Source organism: Quercus suber, unplaced genomic scaffold (assembly GCF_002906115.3).
Source record: "Quercus suber isolate HL8 unplaced genomic scaffold, Cork oak 2.0 scaffold_353, whole genome shotgun sequence".
NCBI lineage: Eukaryota > Viridiplantae > Streptophyta > Magnoliopsida > Fagales > Fagaceae > Quercus > Quercus suber.
Window position 1 is genome coordinate 684,860 of NW_027069805.1, and position 25,734 is coordinate 710,593.

The window sequence follows — 25,734 nt, forward strand, 5'->3', positions numbered from 1 at the left end:
TAGATTTATTTTTCAAAAAATAAACTCATACCTTTCTACTTGAGTCATCAATGAAAGTGATGTAGTACCTTGAATCTCCAAGGGATGCAACTGGAGAAGGCCCCCATAAATCAGTGTGCACTAACTCCAATTTTTCAGCCTTTGGTGTCCTGCCAGTTTTCAAGAAGCTCACCTTTTTCTGCTTTCCTAAGATGCAGCTTTCACACATGTCAAAATCAATGGACTTCAATTCTGGTAATTTTCCTTTTCATAACAACATCTTCATCCCTTTCTCACTCATGTGACCAAGTCTGCGGTGCCATAGGCTTGTATCAGTACTTGCATCAGCAATTGCAATTGTGTCTCTTGGACTTAAGGTCATATATAGAGTACCAATCTTCTTTCCACAAGCCAATACCTTAGCTCCCTTTGTAACCTTTCAAGTGCCATCAACAAATAATATTGCATGCCCTTCATCATCAAGTTGTCCAACAGAAATTAGATTCCTCCTCAGGTCAGGAATATGTCGAACCTTCTCCAGTAAACAAACAGACCCATTGGGCAACAATATCCGGACATCTCCCATACCTACAACATCCAAGGCTGAACCATCAGCCAAATACACCTACCAAAATCACCTACAAATAATTCTGTATGATTTCTCGGTGTAGAGTGGTATGAAACGAAGCTCCTGAGTCCAAAATCCAATCATCAAGTGGACTGTCTACTGCAAGAAGTAATGCATCATGTACCTCTTCTGTCACAGCATTAGCAGAATCATTTTCATTCTTCTTTTTAGGATTTTTGCATTGGTTCCTAAAGTGACCTGTTTTCCCACAATTCTATCATTGTACTTGTTGGCCTGATCTAGATTTACTTCTGTTCCGATTAGAATTTCTAGATTTTGATCTACCCCGATTTGAATTTCTGTTATTACCTCTGTCTCTTGTCTCAAGGTTTAGGGCAGAACCAGATTCTGAGGTTTCACCTACATCTCTTCTGTGAATCTCCTCAGCCAGAATTAAATCTCGAATATCATTGTAATTGAGCTTTTCCTTTCCTGTAGAATTACTTACTGCCATCCTCATTGCCTCCCAACTGTTTGGCAAAGAAGCCAAGACGATCAGAGCACGAATCTCATCATCAAAATTAATTTCTACAGACGACAATTGATTTGTGATAGTGTTAAATTTGTTCAGATGTTGTACTACTGATGCATTCTCTGCCATCTTCAAATTGAATAGTTTCTTCATCAGATGCACCTTGTTATTTGCTAACGGTTTTTCATACATACCAGACAAAGCCTTTATCAGATCTGCTGTGGTCTTCTCCTTCACAACATTGTGTGCAACAGACCTAGACAGAGTTAACCCGATAGCTCCCAGTACCTGTCTGTCAAGAAGAGCCCATTCATCAGCCTTCATAGCCTCAGGTTTTGTCCCCAAAAGAGGCAAATGCAATTTCTTCCCATAAAGATAATCTTCAATCTGCATCCTCCAATACGCGAAGTCTGTGCCATCAAACTTTTCTATTCCAGATGCCTTTCCTGCTTCCTCTGCCATTGCTCTCACTCAAACCTAACTCTAGGCTCTGATACCAGTTGTTGGGAATTTAATCAAAATTCCAACCTGTGAGAAACAAAAAAAAAAAAAAAATAGAGAAAACACACGTCAAAGAAAAATAATCACACGCACAATATAGTATTTACGTGGTTCGGCAATTTGCCTATGTCCACGGAGTTGCAGGGATTTTACTATTATCAGGGAAAAATACAAAGTGCGGCTACAGTGTTTTTTTCTCTCTCTAAAAAACACAACAACAGTTGTAGTCACAAACCCTAATTATAAAATCGGCTTTTATATCCTGCTTACAGGGTTACATTGGGCTACAAAACGGGCCAAAAATAAACTAGGCTCCACAAAGCCCAACAAAAAGTTGCTACTAACTTACCCGGGTCCCAAGTTTTTGTGTTAGTACAGAACAAGTCACAAACCTGAGACACTACTTAATTAGCTCTAGGGGAAATTATTTTGTTGTAGCATGGATCTAAGGGAAATTATTTTGCTGCCCACTCCCAACCCGCCGAATTGCACCCTTCTTTATCACCTCTTGAGCCTGCAATATACTCCTCCATGCATAGGAGCATTTTGAATAAATAGGAGCATCCAAACCTTATAGAGAAATTCAATAAGGGAGGAATTCAATAAGGGTAACCTCAAGATTTTGGAAAAAGATTTCAAATCTAGGATCTCATAAATATTGTGAAGCTTTAGGAATCACTAAACCATCCAATTGAGATTTTTCAATACAAACTAAAGTCCTTATGTTTGTGATTTCTACTCTAAGGAGATTGTCATTCACATTAGAGCCCCAATAGAACCCCCTTTATGTTTTAATAATAATTAATCTTTACAAATTCCATCCATCATGGAGTTAGTTACTTACAGTCATTTTCCCATTTACTGATACTGAGGGTCTGTTTAAGATTCGTTTATTTTACTGAAACTGAAAACTTTTTATTGAAAGTATTATAGATAAAGATAAAAATTAGCTGAAATAGTATAGTGAGACTCATGAATAATACCAAAAAGTACAATTGAGCTCATAAATAATAACAAAAATAAATTGAATAATAAAATAAACTGACTTTTTAATTTTTGACAAACACACACCAATAATACACTTCTCATCATGTGAATATTTTAAACCACTCATATTATTAAATAAATAAATAAAATCTCAACACACATTAGGATATTCCAAGGACCCTATTTTCGTGTTGACCACGCTAAGTCGCTAAAGGCATCTTATGGAGTCAAGCTTGCATACAGGCCATTAAAACTTGCATGGTTTACTTGACTTGGAGATTAGACAGTACTGTCTTCTATACAATAAAAAAAATTAGGATACAATGAGCAAAAAAAAAAAAAAAAAAAAAGAAAACACACGTAAAAAAAAAAAAAAAATCACACGCACATGACAGTATTTACGTGGTTTGGCAATTTGCCTACGTCCACGGAGTTGCAGAGATTTCACTATTATCAGGGAAAAATACAAAGTGCGGCTATAGTGTTTCTCTCTCTCTTTCTCTGAAACATGACAACAGTAACAAAACTCTAATCACAAAAGCAGCTTTTATATCCTGCGCATAGGATTTCAATGGGCTACAAAATGGGCCAAAATTTTTTGGCCTATCGGCCCAAGCCTTCGCTTCATGGACTAAGTCTTAGAAAATCTTCCATTAAAAACCACGCAACATTATTCGGGTTGGGTCGGGTCGTCAACTGGATCAAACATAAATTAGGCTCCACAAAGCCCAACAAACTCGACCCATGCACACCCCTAAATACAGCATCTTAAGTGCTGTTCCTTAGGTTTCTCTCTTAAAATTTATCCACGTGGTTATTTAATTAAAAAATACACTTCCATCTCATGAGAAAAAATTTACATAACAGAATCTTAAAAACGGAACTTAAGAAACAACACTTAAGTACTGTACTAAGTCTTGCTCTTAGTCAAATTACTTATGGCACAGTGCTAGCTGCACAAACTATACAGACTGATCACCGACACTTCATGGAAAAATATTTCCTAAATGGAAAAGGGGGCTGCACAAGACGACACTCAACAAACTCAATTCAGATTAATATGTATTCTTTCTTATTTGAGTCAATGGAATGGAACACTAAAAACTACATATATGATAGTTAGCATTTTGGAATGTTGAGTAAGCGAAAAAAAAACCAAACTACTAAAAGAAATTAAAATTCTAGCAGTGAAGTTGAAATCACCATTCAAGAAAAATACTACACTACAGACCGGGAAATATATAGCACGAATAATATAAATAGCTGCCACTTATGGAATCAATACATAAAGCCAGAATCCCATCACCGCTAAAATTACTACACACTTCAACCCGTATTATTGATGCATCCTACTGAAAAACTACGGGAAAACAACTGAAAATATAAGTTGCCTGACTGAAGCTAAATTTACAACCTGAGGAATTACAATTTACAACCTGAGGAATTGCAATTTACAACCTGAGGAATTACAATTTACAAATTCCAAGACTTCACCAAAAAAGCAACAATAAACATGATAGCCCATGTTAGCATATGCCTATAAGGTTACAACAACTAATAGTGCTCAGCTCATAATGCGTAAGAAATATGAGAAAATTGTAGTGCATGATCGCATCAAGAGGTTGGTTAAGTAAACAGAGAAACATAGCATGGCAGCATCAACTAGAAATACGTTATTCCCACCCAAATGTAAGAAAAAGGTACACACTGTAAATCAATTTCAAATTTCAAAATCCATTTTCAGGTAACAAAAAAGAATCATCTCCAGTCACAAGCAAAAGAACAAATAAAATACATCATACATGTGAAACAATCCAAAGGGCCGTATCATCAGAAATGTTAATGTATCCAAGAAAATGTTCTCATGCCCCCAAAAGTTTTTGATAGTAAGAGGGGAAAAAGTATCAACCTACATATAAAGGCTATTGAAGGAAGGAGATTAAATTAAAAAAAAAAAAAAAATCCACTATTTTGCCAACTTTGTCAGGTGGTGAATGGTATTTCTCGCAATCCTATTACCGGGATCAATCTTCAGAACAGTCCTAAGGTCTACTGCTACCAGCTTGTGTTTCTCCATACTTTCATACAGGAGTGCACACTGTACAAGGACAAACACATATGCTTCATCATGTTCTAGAAGTCTAGAACCTGTTCAAGAAAATACACATTATTGAGTTTATTCTTCAAGGAAATAAGGAGATCAAGAATATGGTGAGCTTCGTTTGGATGAGCTTATTTTAAGCTCTAAAGACAATGTACATAATTTAAGAGCATCTCCTTTTTCAATATACAACAATACTTTTACAGAATAAATAAAATAGTATAAGCTCATCCAAACACACGCTTAATCAATCTTAAAGAAACTAAGATCTAGCTCCCTTGATGGGCAGAAAAAGCAATATGGCATTCAGTTGTCTACATGAAGAAGAATGACACACCAACTTGCACCATTTATCTCTAAGTTTAAAATAAACCTATCAAATTTATAGAAAGCCCATCCAAGCTCAACTAAAATAAAATAGCCTAAGACTTGATTTATCATTAAAAACTCATATCTACAGGGATGAGTTCACTTTCATCTTTCATCAATATGGGCTACTCTTATCTTTAAGCATGATAGATTTTCTCATGAAATAAGGAGATAAAGAGTATGGTGCAACTTGTTTAGGTGAGCTCTCTATTTTTTTTTTTCTTTTTTTTTTTTTTAAGTTGTTATTTTTGTTATTATTATTATTATTACTATTTAATTTTTATGGAAGATGAGCTTATTTCAAGCTCAAAGAGAATGTATCTAGTTTTAGAGTATCACTTTTTTTAGGATACCAATACTTTTTCGCAATAAATAAAATAAAATAATTTCATCCAAACACATATTTAATCAATTTGAAGGAGAATGACACACCAACATGCACCATTTGTCTGAGAGTATAAACTTTTCAAGTTTATAGAAAGCCCATCCAAGCTCAAGTAAAATTATGGGCACCTGCACTACTCTGCAACAGAACAGAGTAAAGTATATTCTCTTGGTACCAGAAAAACAATTGCAGCCAAATCAGCTTTATAATTAAGCCAAGAATTTAGAACTTTCAAAAGCCAATTTATACAAAGCATTAAGACTTGATTTATCATTAAAAAGCTTATATTTACAGAGATATGAGTTCACTCTTATTATCATCTAAGATGCCCTAAACCAACTTAACCAGAAATTTCCAACTTGGCCAGGTTGCTAACTAAGAGGTGAAGCAGCATCTAAACAAAATTCCCTTGGTCAAACAACACTTGGTGAATGAATGAAACAGAGACTGATTTGTATAATGTATTAGAGGTTTGTATATTCTTTTTTTACACACTGCAGAAAAGTTCTAAAAGTAGCAATTCAAACTAAGCCATGCATTAGTGATAGTCATAATTAATGCTACCTGAAATTGAACCACATGTACAGTAATCAGACAAAAAATTAGATGAGAAGAAAACATCACAGCAAAATGAACAACTGAAAATCCTAAACGATTCAATTACTAACATAAAAGTCAAATGCCTTAAAAACCTCTTAGAATCACCAAACCGAAAAACTAAAATAAATAAAAAAAGGAAGAAATTTCTATCATAGCTTTGTACAGTTTGCCACAGCCTTCTTATACTTCCACATCAGGCAGGAGTGAGCAAAGGCTTTCTACACATGTAGCAACCACAATTACTGGAAGAGGCTGATACTGGTCTTTTTTAGGTTGACGGGGTTTGAATATTGTTCTATGGGTTTTTTCTTTTAAATTGTACATTATCAAGTGCATGCCACCACAATCACCATAATCACCAAGACCAGTAAGTATTAAGAGCTCATCAATATTGTTTCTGTTTGACAATAATATAGGTCTTGGACGAAAAATATTCTTAAAATATGAAATAGTGAGCGATATAGTCCAGCAAGACTCCTTCATCACCCATAGCTCAACACACAAGTTACTATGATTGGGCAGAGATAGACAGAGGTGCTCTCCAAAAATTCCTAACTCTGATAAGTGATCTGATAAGTGATAAGCAGCAGTCCTTTCTGCTGCTGCTTCTGGCCATTGCAATTCATGAAATATTTCCTCTGCTAAATCAAAATAAATGATAGAAGGCTTATTGTTAGATTCAACTGTCCAAGGCTTGTGAGATTTAACTGTCCAATAAATACCTCCATTGAGGTAGGTATTATTGTATGGGTTAAGACGAAATTTGTAGGTACAGATATTGTTCTTGTCCTGAATCGTCCTCCAAGTAAAGGTCTTGAGTGAAAACATCTCGATCAGATCTGTTGTTGAGTTGAAGTCCGACCACCTTTGACAAAAGGTGTAGGGCCTTAATATTTTGCAATCATCAGTGGAATAATCATAACCAAAACCTAAAGAGAAGTATGTTTTGGAAGCAGTTCTTGGTCTTGATGTTGATACGTTCCTGTAACTTCTTGTAGATGGGTTCCAAAGGTAAACTTCGAATATGTTTTTTTTCGTAATAGAAGAATTCAACACATAACAAACCATTGCAAGAAGACAACTTTGTGCTAAAAGTCTTCAGTTTTTGCACCCCTCAATGGAATCGCTCCAAATTCAGATCCCTCATCATAAACAACATCATGGTGGTTGTTGTTGTTGTTTTGAGGAGGATATAATAGTGCTTCATAATCTAAGATTTGAGGAACGCAACCGTTGGTCGAAACAACCATGTTCATGCGATTTTGAGATAGTAGTTTTTTGTTGAATTTAGGACTGGTAATCAAAGCATGCCATACCTTGCATGCACAACTCAATCGAAGGAGTGACTTCACTGATAGTCTCAAAAGAATCTCTTCAAGCATGTCTTCGGGTACGTGAGGCTGAGGCTGAGGCTGAGGCTTTGCTGCGGCGGCCATCCCTTGCGGATTCAATTTCAAGCATACTATGGCTCATATACATACCTTTGCTTCTCCTCACTATCTCTTCTCTTTTGTGAACACCTTCTCCTTGAAAGAGACTCTGATATTATGAGAGAGCTCTGATATCTGTTAGAGAGAAAATCTAGAAGAAGAGGAAATAGAAAAACTGAATTCAATATATCAAATAGATTACATCAGATTCCCTATTATATAGGGACCTTAATCATAACAGATTTGTAACTAACTACTCTAACAGAATTCATACACGTGGCCCTTATTATAACTAATCCTATATTTAACTAGTGATGCTAAACTACATACAGAATTACAATAACAGCTGCAAGACTACAAGTCGTTTTAAGCTTCTATATTAATAGAATCAGTATCCTTCTTTACATCCCCCCTCAAACGAAGGGGAGAAGAACCCATGAGTTTGTAGGACAAAGCATGAAACCGAGGAGAGGGCAAGCCTTTAGTGAATATATCAGCCAGTTGATCCAAGGTTGAAATGTACTTGATAATCATATCTCTATTCAACACCTTCTCTCGAACAAAGTGATAGTCAACCTCTATATGTTTAGTTCTAGCATGAAAGATAGGATTTGAGGCCAAAGCAAGAGCTGAAACATTGTCACACCATAAAATAGGAGGGTGATGCAAATAAACTCCTAAGTCCTTGAGGAGCATACGCAACCAATATAACTCAGCTGTAGTTTGAGCTAGAGATCTGTATTCAGCTTCTGTAGATGACCGAGACACAACAGCCTGCTTCTTAGCAGACCAGGTGATAGGAGAGTTGCCCAAGAAAACAATCATGCCAGTAATGGACCTTCTATCAACAGGATCCCCTGCCCAATCAGCATCACAATAGGCTGAAAGGGTGAGGGAACTAGGCCTAAAATAAATCCCCCTATGCAATGTACCCATCAAGTACCTCAAAATCCTTTTAGCAGCAACAAGATGGAGTTGAGAAGGCTTGCTCATAAACTGACAGGCCTTCTGGACAGCATAACTCAAGTCTGGCCTAGTGAATGTCAAGTATTGCAAAGCACCAACAAGACTTCTATAGGCTGTTGGATCAGAAAGAAGAGGACTAACAGCAAGAGCATGAGATTGAGGAGAAGCACACGGATTAGAACATGGTTTACAGTCCATCATATGAAATTTGGACAACAAATCTTTAGCATATTTGGACTGATGTACAAATATACCATCACCACAGTACTCAATCTGCAAGCCCAGAAAATAGTGTAAAGGACCTAAATCCTTAAGAGCAAATGAAGCTCCAAGTTGAGAAATAATATCAGCAACAAGGACCTTATCACTACCAGTAATAATGATGTCATCCACATACAAAAGTAAGTAAACAACTTGCTTGGAATGAATGAGAATGAACAAATTACTGTCTGCACAGGAAGCATGAAACCCCAGATGGAATAGCTGAGTTGTAAAGCTGTCAAACCAAGCCCTAGGAGCTTGTTTCAGGCCATAGATTGCTTTGTGCAATAGACAAACATGATTAGGATTGGAGATATCCTTGTAACCAGGGGGCTGGCTCATATAAACCTCCTCTTGCAACACCCCATGAAGAAAAGCATTAGAGACATCTAACTGCCTTAGAGACCAACCAAACTGAACAGCCAAAGCTAGAATAATCCTCACAGTTGTAGGCTTCACCACTGGACTAAAAGTTTCAGCATAGTCTAGACCATATTGTTGTAAGTAACCCTTAGCAACAAGTCTAGCCTTGAATCTAGCAATAGAACCATCACTATTCTTCTTAACCTTGTACACCCATTTACATCCCACAACATTTTTATTAGGTGGCAAAGGAACCAAGGACCAAGTATGTTGCTGCTGCAAACTAGTAAACTCAGCATCCATGGCTTGAACCCAATGAGAAAACTTAGAAGCAACAGAATAGGAAGGAGGCTCAGTGCAACTGTAATCAGTCTGAACAGTGAACACCTTAGGCTTAGAAATACCATTCTTGGACCTGGTAAGCATAGGATGGGCATTTGTGGACACAGGGGCAGGTGTAGGAACAGAAATAGAAAGGCTAGGAACAGCAGTGGAGACAGATAGACTAGATTCAAGGGAAACAGGACAAGAATTGGAAGAAGGAGCAGAAGAAGAATGCTCAGACCAAGCAGGAGACTCAGCTGAACCAGAAGTAGAAGAAGAAATAGGACTGAACTGGGAAATGGCAAAGGAAGACAAAGGAGGAAAAGAAAGCCACACATCAGAGGACAAAGGAGTAGGGGAAGAGGAAGGTGGCTCATCTTTAGAAACAAGAAGACTAGGAAAAACAGACTCATCAAAGACACAATGACATGAAATGTAAATTTTGCTAGTAGCAACATCCAAGCAAATATATCCTTTGTACTGAGGAGGATAACCAAGAAAAATACATTGCTTAGATTTAGGATCAAACTTATGAGATGCATAGGGTCTCAACAAAGGATAACAAGCACAACCAAAAGTTCTTAAAGCATGAAGGGGTGGCGTGTGACCATACAGTTTCTCCCAAGGAGAAACAAATTTCAAAACAGAAGAAGGAAGTCTATTCAATAGGTACACAGCAGTAACAAAAGCATAAGACCAATAAGATTGAGAGAGATTGGAATGATGAAGCATGGATAAAGCACTCTCCACAATTTGTCTGTGTTTCCTCTCAGCAACACCATTCTGTTGAGGAGAGTAAGGACAAGAAAATTGATGGAGAATACCATGTTCTAAGCAAAAGGACTTAAATTTGGCATTAACAAACTCACCCCCACCATCTGATCTTAGTGTTTTGATTTTGGCATTAAATTGAGTTGCAACCAATGAATTGAAATGGAGAAAGACTTGAAATACATCAGACTTTCTTTGCAACAAGAATAACCAAGTAAAACGAGTAAAATCATCAACAAAGATCACATAAAATCTATGATCAAGAACAGAATTCACAGGAGCAGGGCCCCATACATCAGAGTGCACTAATTGGAAAGGATATTCAGTATTTGATACATGAGTAGGAAAAGGAATCTTGTGCATTTTAGCACTTATACAAGAAGGACACTTAGAACAAATGTCACTAACACAGGACACTTTGACTGAAGGAAAGAAAGACATAGCTGAAAGTAAAACTTTAGCACAAGGATGACCAAGCCTATTATGCCAGAGTAAAGATTGTGGAGACATGGCAGCAAAACCACTAGACTTTGGAAGAGAAGGAGCTGAGGAAGACAGAGTGGAAGAGGGTATAGGATAAACCCCATCCTTACTCAGCCCTCTGTAAAGAACTTTCCCCGTAGGTAAATCCAGAATTAAGAACTGGTATGCATCAAAATAAAAAAATGCATTATTTTGGAGGCATAGTTTGTGAACAGATAGTAAGTTTGAAGCAATGCTAGGAACTCTAAGAATATTGTTTAAACAGAAGTTATGAGAGGAAGTGATGAGCTTACCATTGCCAATGTGTGTCACTGGTAAATCTTGCCCATTGCCAACTGTTACAGACTCACCAGTTGCAGGTTGTTGAGCAAGAGAAAGTTGGGACAAATCTGGTGTGATGTGATCAGAGGCACCAGTGTCAGTCAACCAATCCTGATTCTGATTAGCACCAGAAGTTGCAGCCATTGATCTTGCAGCCATGGAAGCAAGCTTAGCTGGAGCATGTCTACCTTGATAAGTAAAATTCATTCTATGGTAACAATCCAAAGCAGAATGACCATTCTTGCCACAAATCTGACATGCAACTCTCTGTCCTTGATGGAAGGAAGACTTGTTCTGTGGATTGATGAATTGAGGTTCCACTGGATTGTTATGATTCTGAAATTGACCACTACCACTGCCAGGAAACTGAAATTGATTGTGGTAGAATTGACCACCACCAGAGAATTGATTTCCACCACCTCTTCCATTGCCACGACCTCTGTTATTCCCAGCCTTGCCTCTTCCTTTTGCAAAATTTTGATTGAATTGATTTGCTGCCATAGCAAATGATGTAGAATCTCTAAGAACAGCATGATTCGACCTTTTCTTAATTGATCTCTCTTCAGCATTTAGGAGTGTATTCAACTCTTCAATCGTAATAATATCATTTCTGGTTCTAATCGCAGAACAAAATGCATCAAATTCTGAAGGCAGAGCTTCAAGTGCTAGATGAATTAGCTCTTCTTCATCAACACAAACTGCTACAGCTCCAAGTTTATCTCTAACCTCCTTGATTCGTTGAAAGAAAGAATCCATTGACTCTGAGCCCTTTCTAATACTCATTAACTCATCCCTCAAACTGAGCACGTGAGATCGTGATACTGATGCAAACCTTTTCTCAAGCACCTTCCAAACACCTCTCCCAGATTTCTGACCCACAGTAAGAGCCAAGACTGATGGAGAAAGAGTTGAATTAAGAAAGGTGAATAAGGCTTGCTCACGACTCTTCCATTGAAAATACTCTGGATTAGCCACAGTTGTAAAATTACCTGAGCTATCCTTGAGAAATGGATCCGGAGCTTGATCATCATCATTGATGAAGTTAATCATCGAATATGCTACCAAGATCACTTCAATCTGGTGTTTCCACACCATATAGTTGTTGTAATCAAGCTTCACAGTAGCCATACTTGCCATATTTGACAGTAGTAGCAACGAAGGATTGACACCATGAGTGATCGAAGAACTCGTGGTTGATCCTGTTGTTGCAGAGGATGAAGACGATGAAGAATTTGCAGAAGACGCCATTGTTGGCTCTGATACCATGAAAGAGACTCTGATATTATGAGAGAGCTCTGATATCTGTTAGAGAGAAAATCTAGAAGAAGAGGAAATAGAAAAACTGAATTCAATATATCAAATAGATTACATCAGATTCCCTATTATATAGGGACCTTAATCATAACAGATTTGTAACTAACTACTCTAACAGAATTCATACACGTGGCCCTTATTATAACTAATCCTATATTTAACTAGTGATGCTAAACTACATACAGAATTACAATAACAGCTGCAAGACTACAAGTCGTTTTAAGCTTCTATATTAATAGAATCAGTATCCTTCTTTACAAGAAAGAGACTCTGATATTATGAGAGAGCTCTGATATCTGTTAGAGAGAAAATCTAGAAGAAGAGGAAATAGAAAAACTGAATTCAATATATCAAATAGATTACATCAGATTCCCTATTATATAGGGACCTTAATCATAACAGATTTGTAACTAACTACTCTAACAGAATTCATACACGTGGCCCTTATTATAACTAATCCTATATTTAACTAGTGATGCTAAACTACATACAGAATTACAATAACAGCTGCAAGACTACAAGTCGTTTTAAGCTTCTATATTAATAGAATCAGTATCCTTCTTTACAAAGGAAACAAATGAACTCATCATAAAAGCTAGAAATTTTTGTAGAGGAAAACATGGTTAGTATTTGTGTGTATTTTCCCCAAGGTTAAACATGGTTTTGTACTTCTTCTCCCAATACTGCTGCCTTCTATTTTGCATTTTGCTAGCTGTTTGTTTGTTCTCCAGTCAAACCGATGGCACCATGCAAACACAGCATGCTGCTGCTTTGTTTGATTTGGCAGGTGAGGTACACTGTAGACACCACTGCACACGGCACACGGCACGCCTCACCACACTAATTTATATTTTTGTTTTTATTATTATTATTATTATTAAATTTTTTTTTTTATCCACTAAAATCAAAAGTTGATCAAAAGATGGACACAGGCCAGCCCTACGCCTAGACGACTAAGCCACTACCTAGGGCCTCCTACTAGAGGAACGCACTCAAATTTTGAGGCAAAAATTGATATATAAGATATAGAAAAAAAAATTAGTTTTACATTTTTCCTTTACTTTTAAGAAGTTTCAAATAATTGAGTAATGCTAGAGATAATATAATTTTAAATACACGAGTCTTACAAACATATATGTCATCAATCGCAATAAATAATTCAAATAAAAAAATGCTAAAAATATTATTAATTTTACTTGAAAACTTTACAAATTGATATAACAATTAATATGATATGTTGACGTCAATAACCTATGAAATACATTTTTGAATGACTTTTTGTGATAGGTTATACATCTTTGTAAGTCTCATGTTGTAAAATTTATAATGTCCCTAATATCTTATAGCTTTAGCATTTTCTCCACACAAAAAAAATAAATAAATAACATATTACAAAATAAAAAAATAGATTTTATAAAAAAAAAAATTATGATATTAAACAGTAGTTGAATATTATTTAAGTGATAACAAAAATGTCTCGTTTAAATATATCGCCTTAGGCCTCCAAATTTGTTGGGCTGCCCTTGGTTGGACAAAAGAGTGGGAAATTTTATTTTTGATTAAACTTTAGATAAGAACACAATTGGTTTAAAGAAAATTGTGAGATTTGGGCAAGAAATGAAAAGAGAATTTTTGCACATTTTTTTGAAATTGAGAATTTGATAAAATAGCTGTGAAAAATAAGAGAATGATAAAAATAATATTAAGATCAAAGTTATTGAGTTAAATGGTAGAGACATTAGAGAGTTTATATATGCGATCTTTAATTTATTTATTAATGGTGGACGCATGTGCAAAAGGGTATGCATCATAAGTAAGGGACGAAATAGGATGTCTAAACTTATAAAAGGATACAAATCATGTGTCCTACTTTTTGTATTTCATTTTATACATACTCTACCAATCATAACTTATTATGTATTCATTTGACTTTTCTTATAAAATAACCAAATTAAGTTTAAAATAGAAAAAACATCAAACACAGATTACATTTCAGAATTTAGAATTTATTATTGGAAATTATCAAATTTAAAATCTAAAATCTTTAACCCAAAAAAAATAAATAGAAACAAATCATTGATTATGTAAAATTTCTTTGATAAGGCTTCTTACAAAACATAATGCTTCCAAGTACAATCAATCGATTTGCTCCAAGAAATTATTAATTTAATTTAATTAATATAAAGATCTTTGCTCATCATTTGGAACATTAAAAAATAATAATAATAATAATTAAGGGAAAAGACCACTCTTCATGATATCTTAACGGTCTGTTTGAATTGAGGGGGAGGGAGGAGGGATAGAGTAGAGTTGAGTAGATTTAGCACAAAATTAGCTTATTTTTAACCAACACTACTCTACTCTCCTCCATTCCCTCTCCTTCCCCCCTCCATCCAAACAGGCTATAAAACCTGCCGCACACAGATAGAATTGGAAAGTGTTTCAGATGTTTGACGATTTTGCTGTATTTAGGGCTTTGGAGGGATGATTAAGATGGCTTGAGTGATGTTAAAATGATGTTTGAGAGGTGGAAAATGATTGCTAATAAGGTTTTAGTTGTGCTCCTCGCAGAGAGTGGTGTTATATATATTAAAATAAATAAATAAAAAGCAACATAATTTACTTTAATTGATTAAAACATCATTTGATAAGTTGGCATAATGAGATAATATAGTCAATTCCATTGCATAATTAAAAACCGGGGTTCTAATAACCCAACCTTTTTTGGTATAATGTAATGACATTGCTAAACAACTCATATTTCTCTCTTTGCAATGGAGTCAAAAGTATTTATCCTGCCTCCATTCTTTTTCTTAATTTTTTCCATATATTTTCCTAAGTTGTCTGCAACAAAACGTAATTTTTAGAAAAACATGCTCGCAAACAATCAAAAGGGGAAAAACATAGTAACATAAAATTAATATGAACATATCCACTTAATTTCACAATTATGATTTTATTTCCCAAATTTGACAATATCATCACACTATATACAACTATAGATTTGTAATATTTAATCTAAATCAATGAATCAATCCACTTCAAAAGAAGAAGATACTAGTACAAATTTTTACATATATGAAAAGATTTCATAATTTTCAAAACCTAACATTAGAAGACAATACATCCATTTGATTGGGCCGAACTCAGACAACCAACTGCCATGGTTAAACTCTTACATTTCCAAAAAAAAAATAAAGTTAAAATAAATAGATTAAAAAAGAAAGAAGAAGGAGAAGAAGCTAAGATTCATCAATTTTCCTTTTAATGAAAGACCAACTATCCTAAAAATAGCTGGAAAGATTTGTGCTCACATAAATTAACTTAATTATAGTTGGTAGAGTATTTGCTACCATCTTTATATCATTCCAAGTTTATAGAATTCTCTGAAGGGACAAAGTATTTTCTGCCATCAACTATTTACTTATAATATCATTACAAAGAAAAAGCGAATACTTATACTTGAGTAACACAGGATTAACAGGTGGTTTTGTTGTTTTTAGAAATTTAATGGCCCATTTGGATTGAGAGGGAAATGGGAGAACGGAGGAGAGTAGAATAAAGTTGGCTGAAAATAGATTAATTTTAGATCAAATCTACTCTACTCTGTTCTACCCCCTCCTCTCTCTCTCATTCCAAACAGACCATAACTTGTTTTAAGGACAGTGGTGTCTTTTACCCAAACAATGGGCCTATTTATATTAAGAGGAGAGTGGAAAAGAATAGAGTAGAGTTGGCTAAAAATATGCTAATTTTAGATTAATTTCACTCTACTTTACTTTACTTTACTTCTCTCTCGTCTTTAATTCAAACAAACCATAAGATTTTCAGCAAAATAATAAACCTATGTCGTGGCTTACACAGCTTGCACCCAACTAACTTGCTTCCCCACGCTGCTCGCTGGCAGCTTCCTTCCTTATCAGTATCAATTTCCCTTTTCTTTTCTTTTCTTTTTTTAAAGAGTACAAGTACAGCTACTGATCAAAGAGAAAAAAAGAAAAAGAAAGGGTAAACTGTATAACTGAAAAATGACAAAAGAAAAAGCAATCTCAATTTTTTTTTTTTGTGAAAAAAATTACCGCAATTTGGCAATGATAATAGAGAATTTGTATATCCACCACGAAAGTTGAAAACTATACTCATGGCCCGTACAAAAAACCGTGTTCTCTCTAGAGAAGAGGAAGCCGAGCTTGAACGCAGCAATAAGAAAGTCCGACATACAGGCTTCTCATCTAGCCAAGAAGGAGGCTGCCAACTTAATGGACAACCCAGAATCTCTAGCCCATCTGAGACGCAGTCTTTCAAAGATAAGCTCCTCGGGGAGATACCAGGAGCGTATAATCAAGCGTTTATCGTTGATAGTAAAATGGACGCTGACATTGAGTCAGATGATGAGATTGAAGAGCTCAGGGAAGGTTTTGCTGCAGTTAGGCTCTCAAAGGAGGCCAAGCATCGTATCAGAACGGTATGGGCGAGCTCACTCATCGTAAAGGTCTATGGCCGGTCAGTGGGGTTCAACTTCATTCAGTCCAAGCTCAATGCTCTTTGGAAACCCATGGGTAGGATGGATGTTATTGACCTGGGGAAGGAGTTTTATCTAACTCGGTTCAGCTGTAAGGAAGACCATGATATGGTTCTAAGAAAAGGCCCGTGGTTTGTGGGAGAACATTTTCTCTCGATACGGCCATGGGAACCAAACTTCCAACCTTCGTCCACGAATGTTTCATCCATTGCTGTGTGGATTAGGCTTAACGAACTCCCCATTGAGTATTATGAATTGGAGGTTCTTACACAGATTGGCAACGCTGTGGGTAAGATCCTCAGGATTGATACATACACGGCAAATGAAGCGAGAGGCCGGTTCGCCAGACTGTGCGTACAGGTTGATGTAGATAAGCCTCTTGTTACCACCGTTCTCATTGGAGGTATCCATCAGACAGTGAACTATGAAGGTATACACAAACTCTGCTTCTCATGTGGCCGGATCGGCCACCGAAAGGAAGCCTGTCCGTACACTATCCGAAGTAACTCCCAGCTGGGCAAGGACGGTCACGACAAACAAGAGGGATCAGCAGGCAGTACACACGATGAGTGTGATCGGGTGGACCCCAGTGAAGGGGTGGAGCCAATGCCTCATAACCAAAAGGACACGTATGGTCCGTGGTTGGTGGTAACGAAGAAACGACAAGGAAACAGAGCAGTAAGGAGCACGTCTAATGCCAGTGGAATTGGTTGTCTCAGAGTAAGTGGTGGCAACGCTTTTCTGAGTATAGGGCCCAAGATCAGTACTGGGACAAATGGCAATAGAAAACAAGAGGAGGCCCATTTCGTCCAAGCCCGAGATCAAGAAGAGGGACCAAAGCATGTGGACCTATCTACGGAAAGAGTTTTTCAAGCAGAGTTAAGGAAGATAGGCCAATTCAGCAAAGGAAGTTCACCATCCCCGGCCCACAGCCCATCTGTTAAGGGCAAAAAAGGTATAGCACGTAATAGGGCACCAATAACCTTAGCCAGTGAAGCAGTGGGTTTACCAAGTAATCAGAAACAATCAGTTTTAGAGTCGTCCACTTCTAAGCCTTCTTATGGAGTCAACCAGAGGTGGGATGATAAGTTTCAGTTCACAACTTCAGCAAGTGACGAGGTGGGTCACATATCTAGAAGGAATGACCATAGTAAGGCCGGAGGAAGTGGAGATGAAGCTTTGTGTGAAGATCAAGGGAGAAGCGACAGTGTGGGAGATCACATCGCTGATTGCACTAATAGCGGTACAGTGCAAGTTGATCAAGTTCGAGAGCTTCGTGGAGAGGATGATGTTGGGGTCCAAACCTTTAGTAACTCGCCCCAGGAGCAACAGGCTTTTGTCCAAGCTGGTGTAAGTGTTTCAACCCATGGTGGAGGGAGTACACGAGTCTCGGCTAACCAAAGATCAAGCATCGGAGATGTTATGGAAGTTGGGATGGATTTGGAAGGATGAGGGACTGTCCCTTCCCCCTTTTGATGAGTGCTTTATCCCTTTCCAATATAGTGTAATGAATTTTATTATTTGGAATAGCAGGGGCGCTCTGAAGCCCAATTTTCAGAGCTATGTTAGAGAATTGACTCAAGTGTATAATCCGGCAATTTTTGTGATTATGGAGATCCATCTTGGAGGGGAGAGAGCTAAGGTTATTACAGACCAGCTTCCCTTCGATGGTGCAATCCACGCAGATACAATTGGATTAACTGGGGGGTTGTGGCTTCTGTGGAACTCAAACAAAGTGGAAGTTGCTCCTCTGACCAAAACAGAGCAAGAAATCCACGTTACTGTAAAGATACGTTCTTCTAACCTTTCCTGGTTATTTTCGGCAGTTTATGCTAGTCCTAGATTTGCTGAAAGGTCTATTCTCTGGAATAATTTGATGAATGCTGCGGATTTGCATAGAATGCCCTGGATTATTGCAGGGGATTTTAATGAGCCTATTGTTAGTGTTGATAAGCTAGGTGGTAGACTCGTCAGCGTCAATAGATCCCTCCTTCTCAAAGATTGCTTGGACAAGTGTAATATGATTGATCTGGGTTTCTCGGGATCTCAGTATACTTGGACCAACAAAAGAGGTGCCCATGTGCTCATTCAAGAGAGAATAGATAGATTCTTTGTGAATCTAAAGTGGTGTACCCTGTATCCTGAAGCTAGTGTTTCACACCTTACTAGATGTCATTCCGACCATTGCCCCGTCCTGCTCCAAACTACACCCTCTGTCTGGACCAGACAGAACCAGCTTTTCAAGTTTCAAAGTTTCTGGCTCTCAGACCCCTCTTTTCCTCAGGTGGTTCAGAAAGCTTGGACCAACGCTCCCCATCTTCAGGAAGCGATCAAGTTGTTTACTCGAGATGCTTCGGAGTGGAATAGGTCTCACTTCGGTAATATTTTTGCTAAGAAAAGGAGGATAATGGCTAGGTTGGACGACATCCAAAGGGCTTTAGCCATTAGTCCTTCGGACTCCCTAGTAGATTCGGAAAGGAAGCTCCAGGCAGATTTGAATTGTGTTCTTAGTCAGGAAGAAGAGCTATGGGCGCTAAAGTCTAGGGTGAATTGGATGATTTCTGGCGACCGGAATACGACATTTTATCATGTGTCTACTCTAGTAAGAAGGAAGAGAAATTCAATCACTTCAATCATGTCCAAAGAAGGGGAATGGGTGCAAGAAGAGATGGCAGTGAAGGGAGTTATTAGGAATGGTTTCTCGGAGCTATATACTTCCTCTCTAAGTTATTCGCCCCTGGATATTCCTGTTGCGTCGGCCTGGCAAGCCCGGCTTTCTGATGAGGAGTGGGATAACTTTGATAAGGCAGTGTCAGAAGAAGAGATAAGGAATGGTCTCTGGTCTCTCAAAGCTTTCAAAGCCCCTGGTCCAGATGGGCTTTATGCAGGCTTTTTCCAACGGTTTTGGCTCACTGTGGGTACCTCAGTGAAAGAGGAAGTTAGGAAAATTTTTGCTAATAAGGAAGTCCCTGAGGAAGTTAACAAGACCCTTATTGTTCTTATTCCTAAGATTCCTGGACCAGAAACTCTCAGTAATTATCGCCCAATTAGCCTGTGCAACACCATTTATAAGATAGTCTCAAAAATTTTGGTTGCCAGATTAAGATCCCAGCTTGGCAATCTTGTCTCGCCGCTCTAAACCGCTTTTGTGCCAGGGAGAAGGGGCACGGACAATGCTATAATTGCCCAAGAACTCATTCACACTATTAGCAAGAAGAAGGGTAGGATTGGTTTCATGGCAATTAAAATTGATCTAGAGAAAGCTTATGATAAACTCGAGTGGAGTTTCATCAAATTTATGCTTAACAAAGTTAACCTTCCTCAGAGCTTTATAAAGCTGGTTATGAGTTGCATTTCTACAGTTTCCACCTCGATCTTGGTTAATGGGGGGACCTTGGATCCTATTTTTCCCTCTAGAGGCATCAGGCAAGGAGACCCGTTATCTCCTTACATCTTTATCCTTTGTATGGACTTTCTAGGGCAGCTTATTGAAGAAGAATGTAGCAAGAATCGCTGGAAACCAGTTCGGGCTTCTAAGAGTGGCTTGGCCTTTTCTCATCTCTTTTTTGCGGATGACCTGGTTCTTTTCGCTAAAGCTGACCAAGCAAACTGTTTGGTGATCAGAGATGTGCTCCATGATTTTTGTAGTAGATCCAGGCAATCAGTGAGTGGGGCAAAATCGAGGGTATATTTTTCCCCAAATGTTGGAAGTGAAACCAGGGAGTCTCTCTATGATATTCTAGGTTTTCAGTCCACACCCAACCTTGGGAAGTATCTTGGTATTCCTTTAAAGCATCCAGGGTCTTCAGCTCAAGATTTCAATTTTATTTTGGACCAAGTGAAGCAAAAACTTTCAGGTTGGAAAGCCAATCTTTTGTCCTTAGCCAGTAGAGCTGTTCTTGTTAAACATGTTTCTTCAACCATTCCCAACTATGTTATGCAGTGCATTCTTCTTCCGGGTAAAATCAATGATGGGATTGACAGAGTTAACAGAAATTTCCTGTGGGGTTCATCGGACACAGTAAGGAAAATGCACTGGGTGGGTTGGGAGAAAGTTACTCAACCAAAGAAGGAGGGTGGTTTAGGGTTTCAATTAGCAAGAGGAAGGAACTTAGGTCTTCTAGCAAAGCTCAATTGGAGATTCCAAACTGAAGGTGAATCTCTTTGGGTTAAAGTGCTTAAGGGGAAGTATTGCAATTCTAGGAGACTAAGCTCTACAAACAGAGACAAGCTTCCTTGCTCTAGAATCTGGCCAACTATGAAGAAGGGATCAGAAATTTTCCAAAAGGGGGTGAGATGGACAATTGGCCGAGAGAGTAATCTTAGTTTTTGGGATGATAATTGGACAAATTTTGGCCCTCTGAGGCAAATTATTCAAGGACCTATTCCTTGTGAAAGTGTTGATCTGAAGGTCAGGGATGTGGTGTTAGCGAACGGGTGGGACTGGTCAGCAATCTCTTTTGAGCTCCCGGATTCAATAAAACTTGAGCTACAGGCCACTCCAGTTGCAATGGCATCACGTGGGAGTGATAAATTGGCTTGGAAGGACTCGGAGCATGGTATGTTTAATCTCGGGTCAGCGTACAAGATAGCTGTGAATCAAGTAAGGCCTACTAACTTTGGGGGTCAATGGATCTGGAATGCGAAGATACTTCCTAGGATTCAATTTTTTGTGTGGCGTTGTTATCACAATAGCGTTGGAGTGAGGGAGTGCCTGGCTAGGAGAGGAGTCATGACAAATCTTAGGTGCCCCCTCTGTTAGTCAGGTAGTGAATCCATTTTACATGCTCTTCGAGATTGTGATGTTGTAAAGTCTGTTTGGGGTCAGCTAGGTGTAAATGGCCCTAATAATCAGTTCTTTACCAGCAATGTCCTCGACTGGCTTAAAGAAAATGGTACTAAGCAACAGGCTTTCGGTCATCACTATATCCCTTGGAGCACTATTTTTCTCTTTGCTATTTGGATAATTTGGAAGCACAGGAACCGGGCTTTATTTAAGAACCAAAGGCTGAACCCCCATCTTGCAAGAGAAATCATGCGAAATGCTTTGGATTTTACTTTTTACGTTGCCCCTACCAGAGAGGCTTCCACTCGTGTTCCCAGACCTGTTCGTTGGACAAGACCAAATTCGGGCTGGTTTAAATTAAACACTGATGGATCTTCTCTTGGTAATCCGGGTATTGCAGGAGGTTGAGGGCTGATCTGTGATGATCATGGGAACTGGATAGTGGGTTTTGCTCGCAAAGTGGGGGTGACTACTTGTTTCCTTGCCGAGCTTTGGGCCCTTCGTGACGGGTTGAGCCTCTGTATCAGTCATAATTGCCAAGCCGTTGAAGTGGAGATAGATGCAAAGGCGATCGTTGATGCTTTGAATAATCCAAACTACTCCAATTTATTTGTTTCTGCCCTCATGGATGATTGCAGGAATCTGCTTTCTCAAATTCCTCGGTCGTGTCTGAGACATTGTTATCGTGAGATGAATAGATGTGCGGATGCCTTAGCTCGTAAAGGTGGCTGTCAAGTTGCAGATTTTGTTATCTTTGAAAGTCCGCCTGTGGACATTACTAGATTACTAGATTTTGATTTGAGTGGTTTGTACTTGAGCAGGCTCTGTCCTGATACGTTTTTGTCCTTCTAGTTCTTTGCTATTCCCCCTGTTAACCAAAAAAAAAAAAGAGAATTTGTATTTTATAAGCCACTTCCAAAATCAATAGCAATGGTAATCTATCTAATATATGGTGGATATGAATTTAGAAGATACCCAGCCATATAGAAAGAAAAAATAATTTTTTTTTTTATTATATAAGCTAACTTCTACTTTGTCACTGTCACATTTAGGTAGTGTTTGGAACTAATATTAGAATGCATTTCACAACTTTCTAGGCAAAAAATACATTTTTTAAAAAAAAAAAAAAAAAAAAAAATTCAAGTCTTTGGTTAGACAGAAGTTGTTAAAACTAGAATGTGTTTTCCAAATCTACATTTCTAGAGCAAAAATCAAAAGTCACAAAAATGTGACTTCTCATTTTTCACTAGAGTAATTGAGATGCACTGACTAGTCACTCTTATGAGAAGATATCTCATGAGAGGGATCAAGTTATCTTTTTCATAATATATGGGACTCATATATATGGAACTTACACATATATAATTCTACACTTCTTATTTATTCACATTTTTAAAAAACGAATTCTACATTTCTTCAAACCGAATGCAATTTCATTTAACATAATTATTTTTTGATAAAAATTTCAGCTTAATACTAAACGCAAGTTTTCAAGAAAGTGCATTTTGTCATAATACATTTTGTAAAATGCATTCAATTAGAATGCATTACAGTATTGATCGTTCCAAACAAAAAAATTAAGCTAAAATGCAAAACTTATCTTCTATGTTTTACCAAAATTCATTTAACTCTTCTAATTTTTCTTTCATTCACTTCAGTCCTCTAACTTTCAAGTTTATTTAATTAAGGTTTTTCCATCAATTTTTATTATATGTTGGTTAATTTTCCAATTTTTTAAATTTTTCTTCAAATTTTTTTAATTAAAAAATTCAATTAATGATTGAAATGTATTTCCAGTTTTTTTTTTTTTTTAATTTTAACAAAATTTGATAGAAATGTCTTAATTGATTAAATCTGAATCTTAGAGGATTGAAATGAACAAAAATAAAGTTAAAGGATTGAAATGATTTCTGAAAAAAAAACTTAGAGAGTCAATTTTACATTATTGCCAAAAATAAACTACCATAAATTACTGTAAATTACTGGATACAAAACCGATACAGTCAAAAGAAAACGAAGGTTTATGTTTCGTTCTGGCCGCTTCCATATAACTTACTACAATATTGAGACACTGTAAATAACATAATATGTTATAAATTTAATTAGTTTGATAACACTGTAAAATGTGTAACTACTTTTTCATATATTATTTTGGTAAATTGGAATTACAACTTTTTATTAAAGAGAAAATTGTTTTGTAATTTAAACAAATTGACTTTTTTTTTTTTTTTTTTGGGTGCAATATTCGATTCAACAGATTTTATGCTTTCTGTTCAAGGCTTCATTATGTTCTGTCATTTTGCTTTAACAATCCTATCCTAGTGGTCCATTGTACTGACAAACCTGTAAAGCAACTCATTGTTTTATCTTTGATAGACTCATGGTATCAATTCATCTAAAAGGGAAGGAAAAAAAAGATACACTCAACGTATTTATCCTGCCTCTGTTCTTTTGCTTTATTCTTTTCCTTTTATTCTCCTAAGTTGCAATGACAAACCTATAAAACAACTCATGACTCAAAGTATTAATTCATCAAAAAGAAAGAAAAAAGATACACTCAAAGTATCCTGCCTCTATTATTTTTCTTATTCTTTCTCCTTTTATTCTCTCATGTTAAAATCTATGTTGCACGGACACGGACAGGACACGGGCACGGACACGAACATAGGAATACAGAAATTTTTGAAAAATATAGACATGACACGGCGGTTAAATAATTAAATAATTAAATTTTATATTTAGTCATTTTTTTAATATTTTTAGACATAAAATACGTTTATGTCTAGAATTTAAATTATGTAAGAACTACAAATAAGTAAACTAACACTCAAAGTAGTACAATAATTAACATAAAATGTTGAGAGATGCTACGTCTACAACATTTTTACCACAAATTACAAGTGGTTAGTTGTTATTGGTTCAAATTTGAACCTAACACTAAGATTACTTTTTTACCCCAATAATAATAACCAGTAACAACCTGCCACTTAGAATTTGTTGTAAAAATGTTGTAGACATATCATTTCTCTAAAATGTTTAGTAACATATTTCCATAGAGGAGTAGCTGTCTCAGCTGATGATTTTTCACTTTCAATATTCATTTTAGGAAAATCATCCTACAATATTTAACTTTAATAAATAAATAAATCTCTAACAGGACACTCAAAAACAAAAACCACTAAATTCATAATAAACATTATAGTTTATAAGGAAAAAAAGGCTGAGTAAAAAAACACAGTAACAGTGACATTGGGACAGTAAGATTGTGAGAATGGGATTAAAAAAAAAAAAACAAGTGCGTTATAAGTTATATAAATAAGTGAGTAACAATACACCCATGAGCCATTCACCAAAATTAATATCTGAAAGAGAGGGGAAAAAAAAAAAACAGAGAGAGAAGAGAACTAGAGAAGAGGTCGACCCTGTCCACGCTGAGAGAGAGAGAGAGAGAGATCGAAAGGGACAAGGCACAGCGTCGATCGGTCGGCGTCTATGGAGCTCATCGATTGGCTCGATCTAGCTCTGGTGAGGGACAGAGGGCAGCGGCAAGCTGGCAACGGGTTGAGAACTTGAGAAGTTGAGATGTGGGTTTCTCAAAATGACTTCTCAGACTCTAACCTTGCTTTTTTGTTCTAGGGTATATCACAAAATCAATAGTATTGGTAAATACATTTGTCAAAATCTGTGATTTTCTTCTTTTTATTTTATTTTATTTTTTTCCATTACTAATCCGGCAAGTCGTACCCGTTCTGGTGTCCGACACTGACACAACGCCAAAAATGGCATGTCCGTGCAACCTAGGTTAAAACTTTTCTTTTAGTAAGATACACACATGCAAACAAGAAGGGGAAAAAATAAAGAGTCTATTTGAGGATTGATTGTTGGTTGTATGTGGAAGAGCTCATTACGCATAGAATTATTATTTTTACTTAGAAAAAGTAAAGAAGTTAAAGAATTAATATAAAATAATTGGGTTCAAACTTATAAATTTGTATATGTGAGTTAAGTACTATACTACTATTCCTATCAAGGAAGTCAATACCATATTGAAAGTTTTTTTTGTTTTTGTTTTTTTTTTTTTAATTGTTTTGAGAAAACTATTGAAAGTAGTTTTGATTTGATTGGAGGAATGAAATTCTTTAATATGGTGAGAGACCGCCTCAAATGGGAA